Genomic DNA, 11,096 nt, shown 5'->3' with positions numbered 1-11,096 from the left:
TCCTTCCACTAAGAACCTCTCTGGCCTAAACTCCAAGGGATCCTCCCACACCTTTGGGTCTAGACCCATCTCTGCAACCATGAAATTGATGGTGACATCCTTTGGGATGACGTAGCCATTCAGTTCTACTTCCTCTGTCACTGCGTGTGGCAGCACAAAGTGACCAGGTGGGTGCCGCCTAAGACCTTCTAATATCACTGCTTTCAAGTAGGGTATTTTCTGCAAATCCTCCTCCTTCACCACCTCTTCATCTGTCAACTTGCTCTGTTTTTCTCCCACTACACTTGCTATTTCTTGGTATAGTTTTTCCTGAATGGAAGGGTTTTTGACCAAATTGGTCATAACCCACTGTAAGGCAGTGGACGTCGTATCAGTTCCCGCGTTTAGGAATTCACTGCAGAGGGTTACGATTTCTCCATGATGGAGGTTCCTTTTTTCCTCGGGCAACTCCAAATTCAACAGCGTATCCACATAAGCCACCACAAATTCATCACCGTGCTCGATTTTTTGTTCTTTGGTCCTGCTTCGAGCTTCAATCAGAGGGATGATGATACTCTCTTGCTCTTGTCGTAGTTCAATGAGTTCCTTCCAGCGATTCCTAAAAATTATTTTCCCAACTCTAGGAAAGAAATTGAGCATATTGAATCGTCTGAAACCCAGGAGCATTTTGCGCTGTATATTTTCAATTTGTCTGATTTGAGATTCCTCAAGCTTATCCCCAAAACACATCAATACAAGAAGACAGAACATAGCATACTGAAAATGATCAATTAACTTAACAGAATCAACTTGGGAGTTACGGAGCTGTTGAATGAGGATACCCAATACCCAAGATCTGGCCTTGGAATAGGACTTGATGCGAGAAGGGTGGAGTATTTCTGAAGTCAAATTTCGACGGAGTAGACGCCATATAGGGCCGTAAGGGGCGGAGCTGATGTTCCGCTGGTTACTATTGAGGACTGCACTGGTGGGCCCAGTCTTTGGCCGGTCAGAGAAAACAGCACCTTGCTGGACTAAAGCTTGGTAGGCTATGGAGTGGCTAGCTACGATATGGCTGAACGAGACCCAATCTTTAGGGTAATCAGCGGACCATACTTAGCCTTAAGGTCACGGAGGATGGGTTCCAAGTCGGCGAAGGTCCTTTTGGCCCATAATAAGCTACCGATCACCGGAAAACTGTAGGGTCCCGGCGGGAGCTTCTTCTTGGTATTGGAATTTGGAGAGACAATAATATTAAAAATGGATTTCAACCAGAAAGCAATACAGAGAGTAACAACAATGATAAACCAGATTTCCATTACTAAAATCACTCACTACTTGTAATCTTCAATGAGATTTTTATCTTATGTTTAAAAGATTTATGGAAAACTTATGGTCAAAGATAAACTTATTTGAATCTCAAATTCGAAAAATATCATATAAAATGAGACTGAAGGGTGTAAGATATAACATATATTTCATAATCATTTATCTCGCCAAATAACACTTTAGGAGTCGTTTGGTGTGAAGAATAAACACAAATAGTCATGAGATAAATATTTAGTGACACTTAATTTAGTGTTTGGTTGGGAAGTTTGGGATAATTTATCCCGGGATTAATAAATAGTATCGGGATAAGTTATCCCTCTCACGGAATCTATATATATAATATAAAGCCAAATATAAAAAAAGGTGATGTGGCACCTCTCTAAGGCCTCCATTGCTAATTATCATTTTTCTCATTTTTTTGACTTTTTTTCCTTTATTTTATCTTTTTTTTTATTAAAGAATTAATCATATTCTATTTAGTAATCATATTAATTTAGTTTCTTATAAGTTATTACATTAATTAGCTAATTATTATATATATTATATTGAAGAATGGAAAAGGTCACTAACTGAAATCAATAAAGCCCAAAAACAACCTTTTTCCGTTATTACCCCAACTAATCAATTCATAAAATCTTTTATTGTCCTTTTCTTATTCACCCTATTTTTTCTCCTCACTACATTTTGTGCCTTTTTCATTATTTTCCTGCCTTAATATTCTGCAAAAATTAACTATAATTTTATTTATTTTGTTCACCATTTAACATCATTAATCACTTTTTTCTAATACCTTTCTCTATTCCTTCTTAAAGATATTACTAAATTACAATTAAGACATTAATATCAATATAAGTTACAATTTTATTGACTACTATATTACTCTTTTAATTTATATTATTCAATAAAGTTACAAATTTATTGATTACTATAAATACTAGAGCATATCATCTTCACCAACAGCAAGAATTTCTTCTTCTTCTTCTTCTTCTTTCTTCTTTATATTTATACTAAAGTACATCACTTTGTTTACAGCTAATTTTATTATATATAGATTATTTGTCACTAACTTCTATTATTTACAGTGTAGAAGATAAGATGAGCATATGGCAATTTTGGGATTCCAAATTCAAATTCAATTTTGATGAGTACTATATATAATTTATGTTACTCTTCTCATTTTAGTTTGTTTGATGTCTCTTATTTATAGTGTTCTTTCTTATTATTTTTTTTCATCATTATTATTGATTTTACTACACTTATTATTCCATGCATATTTTTTTGTGAATAAGTTTTTATTGTTTATAATGGAAGATGCATATGATAATATTTAGGGATTTAAGTTTAAGTTTGATGAACAAATCAGTAAAGGATCCCCTCAATTACTAATTTGTCCATTAATCTTCAGTGGTGTATTGGATGTTGGTTATGTCGACAAATTCAATATTAGAGAAAAGGATCATCTTCCTTGGTACTTCTACAAAGATTTTTTTATTTATTAATTAATTTTAATTTATTCTTATACTAAATATTTTTAAATTTTTTTTTAGGTAAAGTGTGTTTAACCTTGAAGGCTTGAATCGTTTAGTTCATAGACCTTCAAGATTATTTTTTTATTGATTCAACATTGTATATGTTTTTTTTTCCTTCACAAAAAATGAATTTAATTTTTGTGTTGTTATGTTAAGTTGAGAATAATAAAATTAATTTGAGAATTCAAGAATTCCAGATTTTTTGTTTATGCTTACCTTTTAGAATAATTTAGAAATATTAACTAACATATAACTAAAGTTAAAGGAATATTAATTTATACATATAATACTTTGAGTTTAATTTATTTGAATACTTTATAGTATTTATGTAATTGAGGTTATGTATTTCTCAATCTATTCATTTTATATAAATAAAATATGTCGTATATTATAATTGTAGTAAAAATTAGTCAAGATAAAAAGTGATTTATAAATATTTTATAAGCTAAGATTAGTGAAAGGTGAAAAAAAAGGTTGATTCATTATTAAAGAGAAGAATAGCAACTTTCATAAAATATAAAAAGGGAAAAAAATAAGTATGAAGAGACTGTCATATTTGTATGAAAGAGTAATTATTTAAAATTGTAATTGATCCTACTCAAATCTCAACAAATAATTTAGAACTATTTTTATTTGATGATCAAGGAGATAATATTGTTTAATGTTTTGAGCTTTCTAAATTTGATTTAATATTTGTATTCGCGAGAAAGATGCAAACAAAAAAAATGTGTACAAACAATGAAAGATCGATTTGAAAAATGTCACACAAAATTATAAAAGTAAGATTGAACACTAACTAAAGTTTTCATCAACAAATAAACTCTTGAGAAACATTAGAATATATTTTTGATGTATTTTAATTTATTGACATGTGATCTTCATAATCTAAAATAAATAATAGATATAGAAAAGGAAGATGATCAATTATAATTATCAATATAATTCTATATCATAAAAAATACAAAGAAAAGTTAACTAACAGAAAATTTTAATTTTTGAATTTTCCTTTAAAATTAGTTGAAGCAAAAAAATGAACTAACTTAATTATCTTAAAGGAAAAATACTGAAAATATTAAATAGGCAAAAATAAATAATTGAAAAGGGATGTGGAAAAATGTGGCACCGAAAATCATTTTGAAATGTAACTAAAAAAGAGATAGAATTACATAAATACAATAAAATTATCCAAATGAAAAATAATAGGAACAAAAATAGAACAAGAAACTCATATAAACAAAAACAAAAAAAAGTAAAAGAGAGAAATTTCAAAATGTCAACTCTCAAGAATGAAACATATATATAATCAATTAATTTGTTTCTTTTTCTTAATTAAGTTCCTGAAATTGTGATTTGTTTAGAAAGGTTTAAATTATCAGATTTGATTGCATATCCTCTATTTATTAATATGTCTCATCAATTCTTTTTACGTAATTCCTACATTATATGTATTTTAGCTAGACAAAATAAGAGTGATGTAACACCTCTCTTTTCCCAAAAATAGAATTTATTTATTTATTTTTATTATTTTATTTTTTACTTTTGATCTCATTTTATCAATAATTAATCAAATAAATTATTTTTTTATAAAATAATTTGAAAAAATGATTTTTATCGTTACAGACAATCATTATCCACAATTATACAAAGGAACGTGTCTATGACCTTACAATGGAAGTAAAAACGGACAACACTCCTCAATACCTACACTTTTAATGAAACTATTGACATGTATTAGTATCAATAATCTTGCAAATAGTATGTGACTTCTTAACTTTCGAAGCTAATGATTCAACAAGTTAATTTGAATATATCACTGTTCAAATACTATACTTATTGAGAGTATGATAAAAAAAATCTTTTGATATATTACTACTATTCATATTTCTAATTTGAATTCTTGAATGAATGTAAATTTAATATGAGCTCGATACATACTAGAGTTCACTTATAAGTTACAATGCATTGGAGTCAAGTAGGCGCAAGAGAAAATAAACAATTGTGATGTAATGTGCTTATGATGTTCTTCAATTCTGAAAGGACTGGCGATTTTACTTCTTTGTATAATTTAATACGATTTCTTTTGTAAGTTTTATTCTTTGTAAAGCCTTATGTACAAAAACATAAATTTTTTAGACATTTTATGTCTTAACCATAAATTTTAAAGGATAAGATTCTTTAAGAGCAATATTTTATTAAGAATAAAATATGTTTATGTATTTATCAAGAAAAAAAGTTTTGTGCAAAGATGTGAGAGATTAACTATGGATGGTTTCAGAAAAAGTAGAGGTAGGCCAAAGAAGTATTAGAGGAGTGATTACACAGGAAATGGACATCTTTAACACTAATTTAATTGAAGTAAACATAATGATAATTCTACCTTTATAGGTTAATATCATAAAAAATTAACTCTGAGTTTTTAAAAGAACAAAAAATAGTTGTTAAAAAAAAATGTTTTCGTAAAAAATATATATTAAATATATTTACATTTTTAAGCATATAAGCTTATATATATTTCAGAATAAATGAAAGGAAAACTTATGTATAGATACACATATAGATGAAGAGTTCAACTTATTAAATCAAACTTACCTTTTTTAATTAAAATAAGGTGAACAATTTTAGCGATGTAGGTCTTTTTTCCAGAAGAACTACGATTCTTAAGCGATTTAAAATCGCAAAATATATAAAACATAAGTACTAATAATAAACTAAATTAAGAATGAAATTTGATATATTTGAATTAAACATTACAAAGAATTTTTAGAATATTTTTAACACTCAATTATTCTAAAAATTAATTATTTGACGAATTTAGCGAATTATTTATAATCGCGCGAAGCACGGTTAAGTTCACTAGTGGTATAATAATCCTAACATAATTTGTCATGGGATAAACTTATTAAATGACAAAACTACTCTTCAAACCCTTTAATTGATAACCTTTCACAAGCGCCGCTTGTGAAATTTTACTCCCGTTTTAATAATTGTCATGTTACCTCTCAGGCTGGGAAAAAACGGTGGTATTTGTCTTTAATAATTTATGTGCTAAGATTGGGTATTTTAACACATTTTTGTTTGTGGGTACTTATCAAGATTCAGTTAATAATTTCGATGGTCACTCTACTATCAATTATTTTCACAGAAACTCACTTAACCTTCATTTTCAATTCAAAAGTCACTCAACTATGATTTCTTTGCACAGAAAGTCACTCAACTTATTTAATTGTTTTTTTCATTAAAATTTGTTGACATGGAATTTTAATTTTTAACCAAAATTTTAAGAACCAAATATATATCCATTTAAATCATTTAATGACCCGCCCCATTTAACCCGCCCCGCTAAAAATATAATATTAAAATTTTTATTTTACCATTAATTCTCTGAATCATTCTCCCTTGTCTCCCCCATTCTTTCCCTCTACGTTGTTCTTCTTTTTTCTTTTCTTTTTTTAAATTTCTCAATTTCAACCTCTTCTTCACATATCAATAATATATCAAGATTGTTGTAATTTTATTGTTTTTGAAGTTGGGAAGACAATTATTTGATGCTTAAAGAGAACAGAGAGGTTATGGAAACTTTAAAAAAAAAACAGAGAGGTTGATATATTATTGATATGTGAAGAAGAAGTTGAAATTGAGAAATTAAAAAAGAAAGGCATAACTCATTGGTGGTCTCTTAAAGTTGACATGATGTTTCACTTAGACACATCAACTGACCGATGTTCATTTTAGACACCTCATGTAGGGTTCCGTTATGTCATATTGACACTTTTTTTTTAAATATCAACCAAAATATTTAATGTGTGTGTTTACACTCATGGATGATGTGTAAAGTAACGAATTAAACGATGACATTTGTCATTTGTCTAAAAAGTAATTTTTAAATAATTAATTTTGAGTAAAAATAAAAGTTATCCAATGAATTAATGAAATATAGCCCAAATAATTACAAAATAAAATAAAATTTAAATTAATAAAAGAAACTCCCCAACCCCAATCATTGTCTTCTCCAAATAACCACCCACCCACCACCCCACCCCAGCGTTGTCTTCTCCAAAACCCCCATCCTCCTTCCCCATCACAAAATTCCCCTCCTGATTATGTTCTGCAAAATACCCCCGCCGACGCTTATCCTCACTAAATCTGCGCACAATTGAAATTTTGTTCTTTTAAAAAAAATGCCGGTCACTTTCTTCCTTTATTTTGCCTAATAAATAGCTTGATAGTGAATAGAAGATTTTTGCTAATTCAAAAAAAAAAAAAAATTTAGTTTAAAGAAATTTACTTCGTCATTTTACTGAAACCTTCATTCAAATTTAACTTGGATAAAATGGTGACTGGGGAAGAAGAACAGAAAAAATAACTAAAAATTAATTAAAAACCTATTTCACGCGCAGGTCAATAAGTGTGATACACTCACTATGCCATGTAAGCAAAAAGTGTCAAAATGACACAACAAATCTTACCTGAAGAGTCTAAAATGAATATCGTCCAGCTGTGGTGTATAAATGAAACATGTTGCCAACTTTAGGAGGCCACTAATGAGTTAAGTCAAAAAGAAAAGAAAAAAGAAGAAAAACATAGAGGGAAAGAATGAGGGAGACAAGGGAGAATGATTTAGGCAATTAATGATAAAATAAAAAGTTCAATATTATATTTATAGCGGGTCGGGTTAAATAGGGCGGGTCATTAAATGGTTTAAATGGATATATATTTGGTTTTTAAAATTTTGGTTAAAAAGTAAAATTTCATGTCATCAATTTTAATGAAGAAAACAATTAAATAGGTTGAGTAACTTTCTGTGCAAAGAAATCACAGTTGAGTGACTTTTGGGTTGAAAATAAAAGTTTAGTGACTTTCTGTGAAAAGAATTGATAGTTGAATGACCGTCAAAGTCATTAACTCAATTTTCGGAGCCAAAAAGGGTAAAAATATTCATTGAAAATTTCAAAAGGATAACAAAAAATAAGTTTGAAACCAAAAAAATTAATATTCAGACGGAAGAATGACGCTATGAAATTTTATGGAGGAAAGAACAATCTCGCACCTTACGAATTTTAGCATTTGGCTCAAATTTGTTTGGTTAACTAAAAGAGTTTTAGCATAGTTAATATTTCTCTCACTTCCTTTCTGTGTTTAGAATCCTTTTCTTCTCTGCCATAGTTTATTTTTTCAAGTTCTTTTTGCAGCAAATCAACAATAGATTTCTGGGTTTTGTTTGTAGTGTTCATATTTGGGACATTAAATTCATTTTATTTTTTATCATTAATAATTTTCCAATTGATGTCTTTACTTCTCACAAAGTTTAATTGAAATTTCCCAAGTCAACCCAATCGTTATTTTTACCTTTCGTCTCAAAAAATAGTTTCAGTTTTCATATGTTATTTTTTTAAAAAAGGTTATTTCTTTGTCACTTTTACGAAATGATTTGGGCGATAAGTCCTGGATATTTTCCAAATCTGGCTTCTTTGAAACCCCTCTTTCGAAACTCATTTTCATTTATTTTGTTGAATTATTTGACATTTGTATATCAAAACTTCCGATATCAAACTTAGTCAAAGAGAGAGAAAGTTGAAATGGTGGAAGAGGAAAATTAAATATGATGAAGAAGAAAACATCGAAATACATTCTTCAACACCTCATGAAAAATGAGTCGCAGTAAGTAATGCAACGAAATTGAATGAATGGTACAATTATTATTATTTTTTTAAAATACATTTACTACAACAAAAGATTTGAACCAGGAAGTTGATGATTCTTCTGGAAAGATTTGGAAATTGGGAGAATTTTTTTTTTTTAAAGTAATGTGAGGAAAAAATGTTAACTATGGTAAGACTCTTTAGTTAACCAAACAAATCTGAGCCATTAGATTATTTGTATCACACATGTCAAAATATTAAAAGGGTAATGGAGGAACTGGACGGATCCCTTACTGGAGGGGAGCCAAGTCTCATGTTTTCCTCTGGCAACTCCAAATTAAACAGTGTATCCACATAAGCTAGCACAAATTCATCATTGTGCTCGGTCTTTTGTTCTTTGACCATGCGTCGTGTTGGTATACCATCAATATTAATTGTGTTAAAATTTGTGATAATCTTGCAGATTTATAAACTAAGGCCTTAGCAAGATAAAGAGTCTGAAGCACATCGAGGGGATGAAATTGAAGCTAAAAAATTCTAAGTTATATATGTGGAAACCCAACCCGGGGACTAGAGATCCTATAACCAGGTTCAATGGAAAGAACGAATCATATGATGACTTGTTGTGAAATGCACTATTCTTAAATTTATTCAATCTCTAGGATGTGAGTGCATTTTCCTATAATGATTTGTGGAGGTTGAGTCTTGAACTCTTAATGAAAGTATGTATCTCGTATGAGTGGGGTGTCAAATTATAGGAGCACCCTTAACAGATTTCATCTATTTGAGTGTGAAAGTATGTCACTTTCTATGAGAATGGGCTTGTTCTCAAAAACACTCATGAAACCGGGATAGCACAAGGCCTTAATGTGCTGGCTATTAAAGCTTATGTCAACACCTTGACTATTGTGTGTAAGCAATGATACTTTATTTCCTTTAAACAGTCATAGTTCAAGTCTGAGACCACTACTGACTCTGGAGTAAAAGTTATTGTTTTACTAAGTGAAGGTTCAATGCAAAACACACATTTATTATGCATAATAGTCTACCTTTAACTGAGTTGTGAAGAACTCTCTTATCTTAATATTAAAATGAGTGGGGGATTGTTGGTGTGACATTTTAATATTAATAAAAATATATTATATGTCACATTATATATCATGTTATGTCTATTGGTGGACATTACATTTGTTCTCTTTACTCTCATCAATAGTGGAAGAAAGTGGTCATTAGTTGTTAGTAACTTATGTAATCACCAACTCTTCATTTCACCCATTATTCTATCTTAAAGTCTTGTAACTTATGTAACATTTGGGCCGTTCATTTGGCAAATTTACTACCCACTTTCTTCCTATTCATTGTAAGGAAGAATTCATCACCTATATTTTATTGTGTTTATATTGAGATTAGTGTTGTAGTGAAAGAGAGAGTTGAGGCAAAGAATAATATTCTAAGTCTTCAACTATATTCACTATATACAAAAGAGAATATTTATATATTGAAGGAAGGTGTTCTTACGTGGAGCTTTGGACTCTTCAACTAATCCGTAGTTGTTTGAGTTATACGACGTTGTTGGGTTGCTGTATCCTGGAGGGGACAAGTCAATAGTGATTGTTGGATCGGTGTAGATTATGCCGCAGTGGGCTTGAATTTCCTTAAAGAGAGCGAGATATCTGTGCCTCAACCTAAATATTTTTCTATACATTTTTGTTCATTTTATTTCAACTGTAATTTATATTATTTGTGGTATATTACACCAACACGTCGTGATTTAATCAATGGAATGAAGATATTCTCTTGTTGTAGTTCAATGAGTTCCTTCCAGAGATTCCGAAAAATCATTTTCCCAACTCCAGTAAAGAAATTGAGTATATAGAATCGTCAGTAACCTTGCGTTGTATATTTTCAATTTGTTTAATTTGAGATTCCTCAAGCTTATCCTGAAAACACATCAATACAAGAAGACAGAACATAGCATAATGAAAATGTTGGGTTTTAAAAGGTGTGAATGGAAAATGAAGAGTTGCGACTTTTATGAAGAGTTGTGACTTTGATGAAAAGTTGCGACTATTATGAAGAGTTGTGACTTTTATCAAAAGTTGCGACTTTTATCAAAAGTTGTGACTTTTATGAAAAGTTGTGACTTTTATGAAAGGTGGTGACCTTTCCGAAAGATTGTGACTTTTCAAAGGTTTGTGACCTTTCCGGTAAGGCACAATAAGAACCTTTTCACACTACCCTCTGTTTTCTATAAATTGAGGGATTTCCTCTCATTTTAAAAGAATCAAATTCTGGACTTCTTCTTCTTCTACTAAATCTAGTATTCTAAGTGTACTTTACTGCCGTTGAGTGGCTCGCTGACACCAGCGTTTTGGGTATCAATACACTGGTGATTGAGATCATTCTATCCTGGGAGGACATATTCCAAATCAAACCTCGGATACTAGAGGGGAATAATTTCCTTAAGGGGACACTGTGCATTCAGTGGGCTTGATCTTCTTTCTGTTTTTCCAAATTCTGGTATGTGTTACAGATTTTAGATTTGTCAATTAATTTATGTTCTTCTGTTCTTCATTGGTTCAGTAAACTTTGGTAACTTCGTGTTTCTGCAAAGTTTGTT

At 30.1% G+C, this 11,096-nt stretch overlaps 1 pseudogene; it reads right to left on the bottom strand.

Annotated features, from left to right (window-relative positions):
* Nucleotides 1–1,325, bottom strand: LOC102605519 (cytochrome P450 89A2-like; annotated as a pseudogene).
* Between the last annotated feature and the right edge of the window lie 9,771 nt (nt 1,326–11,096).

Source organism: Solanum tuberosum, unplaced genomic scaffold (genome assembly GCF_000226075.1).
Source record: "Solanum tuberosum cultivar DM 1-3 516 R44 unplaced genomic scaffold, SolTub_3.0 scf00093, whole genome shotgun sequence".
Taxonomy (NCBI): domain Eukaryota; kingdom Viridiplantae; phylum Streptophyta; class Magnoliopsida; order Solanales; family Solanaceae; genus Solanum; species Solanum tuberosum.
Note: the sequence above shows the minus strand (reverse complement) of the source record. Positions and strands in the feature narration are given on the sequence as shown.